The 14657-nt window shown below is 38.9% G+C and overlaps 2 long non-coding RNA genes across 4 annotated transcripts in view; one reads left to right on the plus strand and one right to left on the minus strand.

Annotated features, from left to right (window-relative positions):
- Positions 1-7876, minus strand: part of LOC121404987 — a 50458-nt gene extending 42582 nt beyond the window's left edge. The window contains exon 1 of one of the 3 annotated variants that reach the window (XR_005968315.1): positions 7423-7876. This is a non-coding gene — a long non-coding RNA (uncharacterized LOC121404987). Of the gene's footprint in view, positions 1-6874; positions 7269-7422 lie in introns of those variants that run through there. The other 2 variants (XR_005968314.1, XR_005968313.1) reach the window with 2 other exon arrangements.
- On the plus strand, positions 1358-1598 carry LOC121404988. Its single transcript, XR_005968316.1, has 2 exons — positions 1358-1451; positions 1526-1598. It is a non-coding gene; the product is annotated as an uncharacterized LOC121404988 (long non-coding RNA).
- Positions 7877-14657: the final 6781 nt, after the last annotated feature.

Here is a 14657-nt window from a genome sequence, read left to right on the forward strand (position 1 = left end):
AGCAGAGACATGTAATAAATGAATATAAAAATCATATAAAATACCAGCACGGAGGGCAGTAGAACAAGTTGCATCGCTACGAACACAGGATACCCAATACTTCTCATTCTGTAGTTCCTTAGAAATGTAACTACCATAAAAAAGAACTAGTATATTCCTCATTCTGTTCACTCTGTCCGCTACTTATGACAGAGACAGCACACCCCATCGTCTGTGGGAGTACCAGGTATGAACAGACCAGAAGACTGCGATGAAGAAGAGCTGGCAGACATGTTTGCTGCTGCAGCAGTCAGCCCCACGGCAAACACAAATTCTTCGGCAATTTATTATTAGAAAGAGGCAGACGCCACGAGGCGAGGCCAGCCAGTGCCAAGCCATAGAGTACGTATAGTGGTAGAGGGAGAGGGCAGGAGAGCAGAGACCACTAGACTAGCCGGAGGAGAGCAGAGCGGCAGAGCAGCGACTGCATTGCTCGCAGGGCCATGACAGCTGTTTATGTAGTTGTCGCCAGCAGCTACAACTACAATTACAACTACAACTAAAGCTACAGCGATAGCAGCAGCAGCAGCAGCAGCAGCAACAACCACAAGAGTTGACGAGCGACGCAAGCACGCGTCTCGGGCAGGGATTTCCAAGGAATCGGCCAAATGGCTACCCTGTTAACCCTACAGAGAAACAAAATATGGATCACACTCAGATGTACATCGTACATACACCAGAATAATGCAATACAAAAATTAATAAAAATAACAAGCAATAATAATAAATATATAAAATAAAGCTTGGAACTTAATTTATCTTAAGCAAGTCAGAAGACTAAAAGGCTCATAGAACATTATGTCTTGGTTTAAGTAGTATGGGGCTTATAACTCATTTAAGGAATGTTATAGATATGTTTTTTGATTTATATGTATATCCATATGAAGTGAAAGTGTAAAGTGAAGTCCATTTTGATCATTTTGATTTCTACCAAAGCAACAGCATAATATTTCCCACTTCCCATATGCCCCCGGATACCCTGTGGTCTATAAGGAGTAAATATTTGCCATGTTTATTATTATTTTAGAACAACAACATGATAGTCGTCTCCATCGGTGTGGGAGTGTGTGTGAGTGATTGGGTTGACTGGGTGGATAAGAGGGCCCCTCCATGGAGGAGGTGGCGGCAGCGGTGGTGGAGGAGAAGGAGAAGGGGCTGGTGGATGGCGATGGTCACACACGCGCCGCCATATGCCCCAAAGTCTCAGCCACTCGGTGTGGCTATCGCCGAGACTCTGCCCCGTTGCCTAGTCAATATTTCATTTGGCACTTGAACCAAATTCTTTTAGTTTTCTGCGAAGGTTGACGCTGAAGCTGAAGCTGACGTCAACGTCATCGGAGCAGCAGACTATCGGAACAGCAGAGTAGCGGAGAAGCCGAGCAGCAGCCTCGGTGTCAATCAGTCCACCTTTAGTAATGGATTTCGTGTTTATAGATTGTATTTTGGTCTTGTCTAATTTATCTAATTTATCTAATTTCACCAACAGCCAAGGAACAGCCACAGCATTTATGCGTTGCCAATCGGCCAATTATAACCTAGCATTGAAGCAGGAAAAAGTGGCAAACAACAGCTAAATAAATAAAGCACAAAAAAAAAAACAAAAAAGGAATATAACGAGACAATTTCAACATTTTTCTGATGACAATGCAATCTGCAGTTTCATATTGCAATTTCCGTCGCACAAAGCAGGCAAATAATGGCACACAATATACACGAATATAAAAATACAACAAAAAAGGACAATTTTAATTTAAAAATGAACTAAAATCATGGGAGCATAATGTTAGCAAATTTGCAGCGATGCGATGCGATGCATCGAGATACCACATAAACTCCTTTTGTATGCCCAGAGGTGGCATGCCACACATTCCTACGAGTATTTACCATTTACCCGTCACTATATCGCATTTTATTCCTGTTTGCCTTGGGGAGCTCTCTGTTCGGTAATTACTTTAATTGATCACCGCAAATGGCAACGAAAATGTAAAATAATTGTAAAGCCTCTAGTCATACAAATATTCGTATAGCTATTCTATTCTATTGTTAAACCCGTACTCAAAGAGTTAAGGGGTATATTGTATTTGTGGTAAAAGTGGATGTGTGTAACGCAGAGAAGGAAACGTTTCCGACCCCATGAAGTATATATATTCTTGTCTGTCTGTCCGTCTGTCCCTCCGTCCGTCTCGATGAGCGTCCAGATCTCAGAGACTATAAGAGCTATAGCAACCAAATTTGGTTTCCAGACTCATGTGATATCACACTGCTACAAGTGTATTTCAAAATTTCGCACCGCCCCCAAAAAGGAAGAACATTTTAAATATACGATAAAACTGAAAAGAATGACCATATCTACCAGATAGCCGAATTTGAATCAGATCGGATCATTATTATAGTCAAAATAAAGAGGAAGGCAGAGAAAGAACACAGCAGAGAAGAAGATCAGTAGAAGCAGAGTAGTAAGAAGAGAATTGAAGCAGCCGGACGTACCGTGGAACAGCAACAGCAGAAATCAGCCCAATTATGTATTTTTACCATTTGCACCGCGTTTTAATATCAATAAATTAAATAATAATGCCTAAATAATATCTTACATTTATATACTGACTGAGTACGGGTATAAAAGTAGAGTCGCGTCCACAGAAGCGACTCACACGTTCCATTCACATTACCATTCAAAGATAAAATTCTTTGGTTGATTTCCATTCATTCATTTTTTAAATCGACTTCCTGAAGGCTTTAGATATATTGTTTATTGTGTGATTGTGTGATTGTGTTATATGTGTGTTTAAGTTTCTTAGTGGATATCTTTTCCTATGAATTCTGCCAACATTATTATTTTCTTTATCCTTCTTTAAAGCTCACGTTGAACGATTTAATGGGGGATATCAAAAAGTAATTTGTCTTAATTTTTATCTTGTCTTGTTTCCCTTTTCATTCATTTCCCGAAACATTTACCCAAGTCTTGAACGCATAACCGCAATCAGGTCATATAGCAGCCTGCTCCTATAACAATGTGCAGATGTACTACAATATGCATATATATATTATATTTATACTCGTATGTATGTGCATATGTTTATACATATATACTCGTACATACATACATATGTACATGAGTGTTTCCACTTTACATCTTTGGCTTTGTTGTGGCCCAAATTTCTGCAGTTGCCGCAAAAAAAGAGAGAACAGAACAGGAAAGAAAAGGGAACAAAAAACGTGAACTTAAACCGCAGCAAAGTGTTAAGGATATATGCGCATAAAAGTTATATTAAGGATATATTCTACTGCTATAGACTTTATAAGGCAACCATTTAAATGCATCATTACAAAATAAAACAAATAAAAAACACAACTTAAGGCAGCCAAAAAGTGAAAAAGTGAAAGCTTTAGTTTTTTCATTCGGCAAGCGGTCTCTTTCTTTTTCTTTGTTGAAATGGCAATGTTGGTTTTCCATTTTCATCCCATTTTGCATTTTACTTATTTTTCTTTCATTTTTTTTTATTATTTTTGGTCAGCTTTTTTTGTTGTTGGTGGTGTTGCTGCTCGTAATGAAAGCGATTACAAGCCGACAGCAAAGCACAGACGATAATCAGGAGACGAAGGCAGGGGAAGGGGAGGGTCTGGTCTGGTCAGGATGGAAAAGTGGTATGGGAAAAATAAGGAATGGAAAGAAACCATTTCCTCTTTTTCCTCTCCCATTCTCCCGGGCACTTTCAGTTTGCTATTTGTAAAGTTGTCGGGTGAATTTATGACATTTATTGAAATCGTTTTTCTCTTTTGGGAGCTCCCTTCCCCTCCCTTCTTTTTTGCCAACTTTTCTGCTCGCTCTTTTTCTGTTCTGATTAGTTATATGCGATTGCGTTGATATTGTTAACTGCGCACCACCTCCTCTTTTTACCCTTTCCCAATGTCAATCCCTTCCGTCTACAGCTGCAATTAGTTTTACATTCCCTGGGAATTTGCTGGAAAATTTAGCACAATGCAAAAGGCTTTTGGGCAGAAATAAAACAAAAAATAAATGAAAATATTAAACGAGGGTGAATAAAAAAGCAAAAACGGCAAACAAATAGCAAGAAATCCTCACAAATGAGAGAACCTGTTGCTTCTCCTACAATAGAGTCAGAGGGTCAGTCCGCCAGGGAGGGGAGTGTAGAGCTGGATGGGGAAGGCAGTTAAGCTAACCAAAAGCAGAAAATAAAGAGAAAATCCAGAAAGGAAAATCGTTAAAGGAAGTTTGGGTTTAACGGCACAAAAAAACTTTTGGCTTAATTTTATTGAAATAAATGGAAGCAAAAATTGAAATAAAATTAATCCCCACCAATTCAGAGAGATAAAAATAAATGGGCTTAAATAATAATGGGGAAGAATGCATAAAAATGGTGGTATATGCGGTTGTATGAATGTGCGAGAATGTATGATGAATCTGTTTTATGCAGAATAGAAGTTGTATGAAAAAATGCAGAATAATAGCGTATTATACACATTTTTATACCATTGCAGAGATACCAGATATGCGAATCCCCTGGAAGGATAATAAAAAAAAAACATTTACATCTGTATGTTCTTGATCAGCATCAAAATTCAATTCAAAGGAGTTCCGTTGTCCCTTTCAAAATATTGTTAAAGAAAAAGAACAACCCAAATAATAATAGAAGAAAAAACTTTACCGCAAACATTTTGTTTGCCTTGCACACATTTTCTGAGGGCAACATGCACAAGAAGAGGAAAATTATAATGAGAAAAAGAGTAGAAAATGAAAAAAAAAAATGAATAAGAAATCGACTATGGCGCAAAAAGTGCGTATATTCGACAGCCTTGAGCCACATATGTGGGGCCCAACGGATTGGGCGGAGAGCCCCGCCACAGACAAGTCGAACCAGATGAACATAATGCAAAACTTTGGCATCCAACGGAAGAGAGGGATATAATCGTACGCGCGGCATGGCAGACGGACAGAGAGAGAGAGAGAGAGAGAGAGAGAGGGTAGTGGAAGTCGAGAGAATTCACTGAGGCGGCGACAAAATAAAGAAAACTAAAAAAAACTGTTATAGGTGGGAATTGACGACTAGGGGAATGCTCTTTGAGCAGATAAGATTATAAGACAGATAAAAGGAGACTAGACTAGAGTAAAAATGTTTTGAAACAGGATGAAAAAACAAAAACAAAAATTTACGGAATAAGGCCATCAATAAATATTGGAATACATGACAGAAACTTCAAATCTATTTTCAAATATATTCCTGAGAGGCTTGAGAGGAAGTTAATATACAAAATATCATTTGGCAATCAACCTCAACTCAGGGGAATATCTAAAAATCGTCCCCATTTATAATAGAATAGGTTTTATTTTAATATTTATTAAGATGCAGTTTTGAAAGATTCCTGTCAAGCTAAGGGGTATTGTCGACTGAAAATATTGCATGATATAAAGTTATATAAAGCAGCTGACCCATAAAATGACTCATTCGCCTCAGAACACTCTGAATCCTAGTAGCCTGCCGAGGCAGCTAGAAAATCTTAAATGTTCTTCAACCAATTTTGTTATACCTTAGAGAGGTGTGGTCCGATTTGGTATAGAGTTTTAAGGGCTCTGGGGTATCAGACTGTAACAACACCATATTTTAAGAGAGAACAAATTTCAGTTTATCGCAATGGTAAAAAACCACTATACCCTCAACCACTAAATGCGTTCTGGGTGGGGTATCCAAAGACAAATCGAAGGAAAAACCTTCGTCAAACTTGCCGCTATCAAAATTTGTTGTTTGCTGAGAAGAAAATATTTTTCAATAAAAGCAACAACACCGCGCGCCCATTACGCATGTGTAATAATTTTCATTTTCATTTTTCCGATTTTTGTGTCTTTTTTCAATATTTTTCGATCACAGCTGTGTCGGACAAGCGGTTTGGGGTGGGGGTAAAAGAAAAACTTGATGGCAGCCGTTTAATTTTTGCTCTTGTTCTTGTTGCTGCCTTTTATTAATGAATTTTCTCTCAATTCTTTTCTTCTTTGCTTTGCTTTGCTTTGGCTCTTCTATCCTCTGCTGCTTCGCTATGTCGTCTATTTTATGTGTTTCTTTTCGTTCATTCTGTTCTTGTTTTTTACTATTTAGGCTGCGTCTAAAAATATGTCTGCCAATTCGGTAAGTGGCCCCACACTAGTCTATATGGGATACACAGAAAATACAGTGCAAATTGGCTAAACAAACATTTATTTTGAATTATAAAGTATGAATTTTAATAATTGATACAAAAATACAACAGAAATATGCGGCAATAAAATATATTTGTTTTCTAAGAAAGATGGGATGCAGCAAATAAGCAAATTTGTTTAACAAATCTCAACATTTATGACACCTTGGAACAAAACTAAAAAGAAAACCAGGACGTGATTTAAAATATAAATAAGAGTTAGATAAGAGGGTATATTGGGAATCTTTTAGAAGTTGGACATGATTAACATATTTGCATGTGAATATTCAATAGGTTTTCATAAAAAATTAATGTTTAATTTTGACTTATGTCTGTGCATATGTATTTGAATATTTGTCCAGGCAACCATCTGGAGCCTAGACCCGATACTGACTGTATAAATAAGAGGAAAACAAATATTCACCAAAAGAAGTGTATACAAAAACAACCCCCATCGAGTGTTCAAAAATAGTTTTAGACATTTGTAAAAAACTGAACATCTTTCTATAAAATATGGACAATTTTGAGCAGAAACATCTGTGATTATAAAGAAGACAAGACATTTAAAACTAATCAAAGAAATACAGAAATCCACAATGGACCCGCTGCTCATCTATCCGTGTTTTTCCATTTCCCTAAGGCTTACCTGAAAGAAGTTTTCTTTCGGCAAATTTTAATCCAAATTCAAACTCAACTTTAACTCATTAAAACTACATTTTGGAGCCGAGGCTTAAGCTCATTAAATGCAGATTTTATTCTGCTCCAAAAAGTGCTGCGTTTATTTCCCCACTTTAAAACTTGGTATTGTTGTTGCTTACTCTGGCGATTAATATTATTATTCCATATTTAGCTGAATTTATTGCATATTTGTTTTCTATTTAGATGTTTTTCCATTCTGTTGTGCTTTTGGTAATTGATATTTCTGTGTAAACTAATTAATGTTTCGAAATAATATTTGTTTTCGGTGCTAGAAAAAACGACCGATATTTACACACACAGTACTTTTGTTTAAATTTTAATTTATTTTTTAACTGGAAACTGAATATGTTTTATCTTTATTAGGAAATTAGTTTGTATACATTTTATATTTATTTCTGTATTTGCATTTAATAGAAGAATTAATGTTTTACCAAAACCAAATTAATTGAAATTTAGATATGATGATTAGGAATAAATATATATATATATTTTTACTTTAATGTTCTTCAGATTCCTTTGAAATGTTGTTGTTACATTTCGCGAAGTAAATTTCTCAATTTTTGGCGCGCATTTCTCCCCAGCCGGCACATTGGCACACTTTTCACACTTTCGAATTTCCACAGACAAAAAATTACAACAAAAAGGAAACTGCGAGTACTTTAACCAAAAGGAAGGAACAAATATTGGGAGCATCCAAAGTAGTATCTTGAGTGGCGATCTGCACTAGAGTTTTATTTTGATTTTGCAACCGAAACGAACCGAACCGCAACGCGAAGTTTTTGTTATGTCTCTATGTTTGGGATTGGAGCGTGATTGGGACACGCGAACCGCTCGACTCGTCGTGTCCGTGCACGTGGCGAACTCGACGTAGACTGAAAGCTTAAGCGTAACGGTATGTGGAATGTGCCACCGCGCTGCATCGAGTCTGTTACTCGACTGTTGCTAATGCCGTTGCTGCTGTTGCTGCTGCTGTTGCTGCTGCTGTTGCTGCTGCTGTTGCTGCTGCTGCTGCTGATGTTGCTTCCACAGTCACAGCCTCTACCCTTGTCCCTGCCTGCCCCGCGCGACCTACGCCTCCACAGTAGATGCTTCGGAATCTGCTCCCACTCAATGCTGAGTGAGTGTAAAAGCCGAACCGAGACGAGCGCCAGCCGACCGATTGTTTTGTCTGCTACCGACTATTTTTAACTCACACGAAAATTCCCCTTAGCCCGAGCGAGACTCCTCCAACGAGCCACAGAGTGTAATAATGTAGGGTGAGGCATTGTCAGAGAGCGCTCCTGAGTGGTTTTGACATCAGATTAGTAAATTTGCTCCTAATATTGGGAAGAGTAGGGATTAACGTTCTAATCAACATGTCCCCATGCAAGTGTCCGGTGTCCGGCAGAGGCAGACTTCAGTGCCACGGCCCAGGCCAGATGATGCCACTAGAGTGGGAATGTCCACATGCATATTCGAGCCCTCGACTGTTCCGTGAACGAACGCCTTAATGACTATGATATTCTCATTTAAATACGTCATTATTGTTACGGCCAGGAAATAGAGATTAAACAGCTCGTCCAGAGTCTCCAAAGCCAGAGTCAAATGGAGGCAAATTCTTTATACTTTATTGGTTTCCAAATGTTTTGAAATATTCTCGCTTATATTTGAGATTCGTTAGATCTCATCCTGCCCTTTGGTTAATGCATACTTTGGGCACTAAAAAGAGTACATTTCTTTCGAATTTTGCGACCAGGAGGCTACAACCATATAAAAATATACCCTGCCCACGGAGAGAGAAGGAGAGAAACCATTCGTGAGAGAACGAGCGTTGAGTGAGTTTTCAATTTTTTTTCACTCATTTCCGTAGTCACTTCCGCCGTCTTCTTGGGGCAAGGAAGTTGTAGCCCCACTGACAGCGACAACAAAATCCGTATTTTTCGTACTTCTTTTCTTACAATAGTTTTTTTTCTGGAGGGGATGGAAGGGGAAATGTCAAATGACATTCTGGGATCACAGTCTGAAGAAAACATTTTGAAATATGTTTGGAATGCATTTTCCTGTTGGTGCTTTCCCTTGGCTTGGTGAGGTTGGTTCTCCTTTGTTTACCTTTTATATACAGAAAATTCTTAAGAATTAAAATAATTTCACAGATTTTTAGACCAGAAAGGAAGATATTTCAACCACTTTGTGTGTGTGTTTTTTTTTCGGATACGAAAATATTGTGCAAGATGCAAAGCTATTTTTAAGTTTCATAATTAAGCTATTAAAGGGTGTTTCTGCTCGTTTTCCTGGTTTATAAATATTAAATATTCAAATGAGTCTTAACCCTGGTATTTGAGGCATTTTCCAACAATTATATTATATCTAAGATATGCTGTTGCATTATCAGCAAATTGGAAGATTCCAACTGGCTGTGATCATGTAATGAATTTGAAAACCTATGTACTTGTTACGCTGAGAGCATTCCCATCGAATCCTTATGCCACCTAATTATGCTTGTCTAACAAGTACATATTCCCTCATTCTGCGAGCAACAATCGCATATAAGAAATGTGTTTTTCCCTCGGCGAACAAAACCCACATAAAAGAAACTTTAGGACTGCGTTTTTGCATCGGGACTCGGGACAACTGAGACCAGACCAAAAGCCGCATTGTAGGGCCACTGAATGGAAGATACGGGCATGCAGGAGGGTGTGGGGGCAGGGGCAGCCAGAGTGGGGGATAGAGCAAGAGGTGGGGTGACAGGAGACATTCTTTTGGTTCAATTTTCTGTTCTATTTTGCCGCTTCCATAGGCCACAGGGCAACAACAACAGCAGCGGCAGCGGCAGTGGCAGTGGCAGAAAAGGCAACGAATGCGGTCAAAGGTTGCCATAGTTACAACCAAATGAGTAAGGCCAAGAAGAAGAAAATGCTAAACCCACAACAGCAACAATAACAAAAAATATGGTATAGGACTGAGGCAGCTGTTGCTTTCTTCAATAAGAAATAATTTGGTTCTTCTCCAGCGAACTCGCAGGTCCTCCTCCTCCTCCGCCACTCTGTGCGTGTGTGTGTGTGTGTGTGTGCTTCTGCTTTATTATTTGCCTTTCGAATCTAATGTGTATAATGCCTCTGAGTGTGATTAGTAGCAATGTTCGAGCCATAATTGTAATGACAAGGAGGAATACGAGTAGATAGCCCAAGAAAAGTTTCAAGTTCGCCTCCAACTTTCGTTCTCCCAACTACCTAATTTATTCGCCATCATTGCTGTTAAGTGTCAATTCAGCACTGCAATTATTAATCAGGATTCTCCAAGGATTAATGCCCACAAAGGGAAGGCCTTAATAATATAGGAGGGCAGAAATTACAATGCAAATTCCATGTGAACTTCTATCTCAGACTGTTCAGTCCGTGCCTTTCACATGTCCGTAAACATTCGTTTCGTTTCTGCCTCTGTCTATAATTGCGTCCATATCCTTGTCCCTAACTATTTCCGCGTCTGTGTAGAAATATTTGGGAATGGCCTCCATCCTCCTGTCCGCCCTGTCCGTATTAATTGGTCGCCAGTGCTTATCTCCACTGAGCTTGCTCTAAGAATTTAAGTAAGTCCCCAAGCTAATAGAATTACCAGCCTCAGTCCGGATCCCAAAGTTAAACAAACAAACAAAAATGTTCTCCGATTTATCGATGAAACTTTTCCCATGGAAATTTTTTGCTTGGCATGGCGGGGGGGTGGTGTTTAAGAAGAAAACTTTCGCCCTTTATAGAGCGATAAAATTGCAAAATGTATGTATAATTAAAATTCTATTCCTGATAATTGGTAAACTGGAGACCCATTTTCCCCCCTTGACCATATTCTAATATTCTAAACTAGAGTAACCGCAAAATCAAAAAAAGGACACTCGACTCTCATAATGCCATCTATCCTACCCACACACACCTATAGAGACACATCTGGACACACTCACACACGGGGAATTCGGAACTGCTTAACTGAAGCATTTTCCAGCTTATGCAATGAAAGCAATGGGCAGGCACCTGTCGATGGAAATTCTATGGTGAGGTTTACACACAACGGGCAGATACAGAAAGAGAGAGAGAGAGTTAGAAGGCCCTGGGAAAGGGGGACATGGCATGGGAGGAGGCGGTGGAGGTGGAGGTGGATGAGGAGACTGAAGTGGGGTAAAACGTTGCAACTGACGCAAAAACTCTATTATGTTTGCTGAACATGACCGGCGGCCTATTAAAACAACAATGCCAACTACTGTCACATCGAACACCCGCCTCCTACCTAGTCTATCCATATAGCCGCCACTCACTCTCAGCTGCACGCCCACCTCTACCTCCCTGGGAAAACTCTGAATTGTTAATTTTTCAGTGGCCCACCCTCTCCCACTATTTGTGCAGGCAGGCTTCAAATGAACTCCGGAACAATTACACACCTGAAAATATTACAGCACAACTGGTAAAAGACAAATAGAAAGGACGGTTATTTTTGGAAGCGAGCAGAAGCTCCCTTATACTTAACCCTTGCAGATCCATCGTTCAATCGAAACAGGAAACATATTTCGATACCTAAATATACTTACTATGTTTTCTAAAGAGATTCTCCTTACAACTATACCTTCTGAGTTGCTATTCTGAGTTCACCCACAAAAGGCAAATATGGTGAACGATTTTTTACATTAGATATTCGTTCAAGAAGTCCAGAAGAAGTCCCAAAAGAGGACCCTAAATATGTGACAAGACTTCCAGTCCCACTTCTGAGGCCGTACCGATTCTAGTATACTCAGATTTAACTTGATTTTCGCAGCTACCTATTCTCTATTTGATAACTATAAAAAATAGATAATTGAATAAATTATGAAGAGAAATAATATTAAATGAATATTGAATGAATATTGAATCTCCAACCATATTTCGATTTAACCGATTGATGTCACTGTAATCCTGCACCAGATGTGGACTGATGTGGGTGCGGACTAGGCCAGCAAAGTGATGCCAGTATGACTGACCGAGCCATGATCTAAAACGGGAAATGAAAAAAGGAAATCATCAAATAAAATAGTCAAATAAGTCGATAAAAAGATGATGTAGAACCTGTAGACGGACCTGATGGTGGGATTGCTACAATTATTAAAATAGTTTAATACACTGGGGTGGAAAATGTATGGGTGTTTATTTTGACTCTAGATTTAATTGATGAAGGACTCTGATATTTTCCCAAGCTTTTACTTTAACGAGGATTTTGATTTTTTCATCGAGTTTCCGCCAGCAGATGAGAGTGAAATTCAGGAGGATAAATTATCCATGCAACAAAAGAATTTACTAAAGTCCCCAAAATCTATGGCAATGTGCTGTGTATCATGGTGCGGATATTTTTAAAAGCTGTTTGTTTTAACAAAAACATTAGCAACATAGCGCCACACTGGAGCCTGGCCATGAAGCCGTTGCAGCAGCAGCAGCAGCAGCAAAAATAGCAAAAACGGAAAACAGCAGCAACAAAATTTTTGGGGGGAGTCCTGCTAGTGGGAATCCTGCCGTTGAGATAGCGAGACAAACTGGAGAGGTAAGCGTGAAAAGTAAAATACAAATTTGTATGGAATTGAAAAATTCATAACACGAAAGCCGTGAATAAAAGACAAGCAACAACAATTTAAGCCAGAAACCAAAACCAGCAATAGCAACAGACACAAAATTCAACAGCCAACGGCAGCCATGGAAGGGAACATGCAACAGCAACCACAACAGCAACAATGGAGGTAAGAGTAGCATCAGAGCAGCAAGAGCAGCAAGAGCAGCAGGTGGCATAAAACATGTCAGAAAAAGGACTTTTGCATGTGTCCTGCACCATTTGAATGTTGTTTGGGCGTTTGGGGGGTAGAGCGGGAAAAGTGGGACCAAATGAGGTAAAGCGCGAACACCAGCAAAATAAGAAAGAAAACATATTTACGGGGGGGCGAAACTTTTGATACCCTTGCAGATCGTTTCACCAGGAAAAGATCCCATAAAAGCCATACAGACTGGACTGCCCATAAAATTATGCTGTATATGCATATGTACATACATACATAGGTATGTATCTAAATACGGAAAGAGCTAAGAGGCTGGGAGGCCATTTAAAGTCAATGACTTGATGGACATACTACTTAGCTCGCAAAACAATTGGGATGCCGTGAGCACCTACGCTGCAGAGATCATCCAATCCTTGGGTCCTAGGATCTAGTACCATCTCCCCCTCGTGAAATAATACTTACCGGTCGTACCGCGAGAGGGATACGGAGAGTAGGGGGGTTATTAGTGGGTGAGGTAATTCCAAGTCCCACACTTATCGGCTTTCAATGCTTCTCCCCCCTATACAAAAAAAAAAAAAAAAAAAGTATGTAAATATATGTACATGTATGTAGATGTTGCATTCAGTGCGTTGCAAACATTTGCGCCAAATGAAGCAACTCTCTCTGTTAGGGCATGCACATAAAGCAACTTACAAAAGGCTTACAACCAGAGTTGATACCTGCGCGTGGGGCCAAAATCAAAACAAAAAGCGAAAACAAGCGAGCACTGCAAAACAAAAACAAAAACCAAATAAAAATAAAAACAATCCAAACAATGCGGAAAGCAGCGTTTTAGCGTAACAAAAAAGTAAGCTTAGAATAATAAGTATGGCAGCAAACAGCATCCAAATATTATTATGCACATTTAAAATTTATTAATAAATGCAACACATGTTAGTTTCTCGTTCTCTTTGCCACTAAAGAGATTACACTGAATGGGGTTTACTCACACACATACACACATACAATATGCAATCCAAGTGTGGAGCCAGAAGTTCTCTGGTACTCTGACAGTTCGGCGTACAGCTTAATATAATAACAGTTTTAGTGCTATAGGCAAATATTATATATACTTATCCGATTTATATTTTAGAGGATAAGGCCAAATAATAATTAAAATAATTGATATTGGAATTTTAGGAACTACTATTTAAGCAAAATAAGTTAAGCCAATTCTAATGGCAACTCATACAAATTCGAAGCAAATATTTTTTCAATTTGAATATTAAAATGAAATGAAATGGAATAGCCTTTCGGCCTAACCTTTTGCCATGGGTAACAGCCGTCCATCGAATGCAAACAAATCCAAAAAATGATGAATAAATAGGCAACTGAGAAATCAAACCAAATCTCACCAAATAGATTTCACAGTTAAATTTTTGGGATGCTTGCCGAGCGGAAAGCGTAAGCCGAGCTGAGCTGAGCTGACTGGCAATAAATCGAATTGCCAAATGCCAGCAAAATTTTCAAATATCCAGCAAAAATATCAAATGGAATGAATTAAATAAACTGTGCAAATCTCACCTGTGGTTGGGAGTTCCCCTGATGCTGCTGCTGCTGCTGCTTCTCCTGCTTGTTGCTGCAGATGTTACACCAACAACATCAGAAGCTAACAATTGGGAGGGCAGTCTGACGCCAATCGAACTTAAGGATACCCTGGTACATAGATAATAGTACATAGATCCAGACAATAGACAATTATAAGCTTAAGCTAATGCTAATGCTAATGTATTTGTTTAACTGTGTAACATGGCTTGTGGCTAGAACTGTTTATTGCTCCTTTATAAAATATGCATACATATGCAATATATTTATATATATTTACTTGCTTCCAGAGTACAGAGTCCAGAGGACAGTACACCCTCGTACTATTCGTGTACTCGGTATGAAGAAACCAAAATTGGAAGTATCAGAGAAAGAAAAGTGTAGCGAA

This window comes from Drosophila obscura, unplaced genomic scaffold (genome assembly GCF_018151105.1).
Source record: "Drosophila obscura isolate BZ-5 IFL unplaced genomic scaffold, ASM1815110v1 contig_73, whole genome shotgun sequence".
In the NCBI taxonomy this organism is placed as follows: Eukaryota; Metazoa; Arthropoda; class Insecta; order Diptera; family Drosophilidae; genus Drosophila; species Drosophila obscura.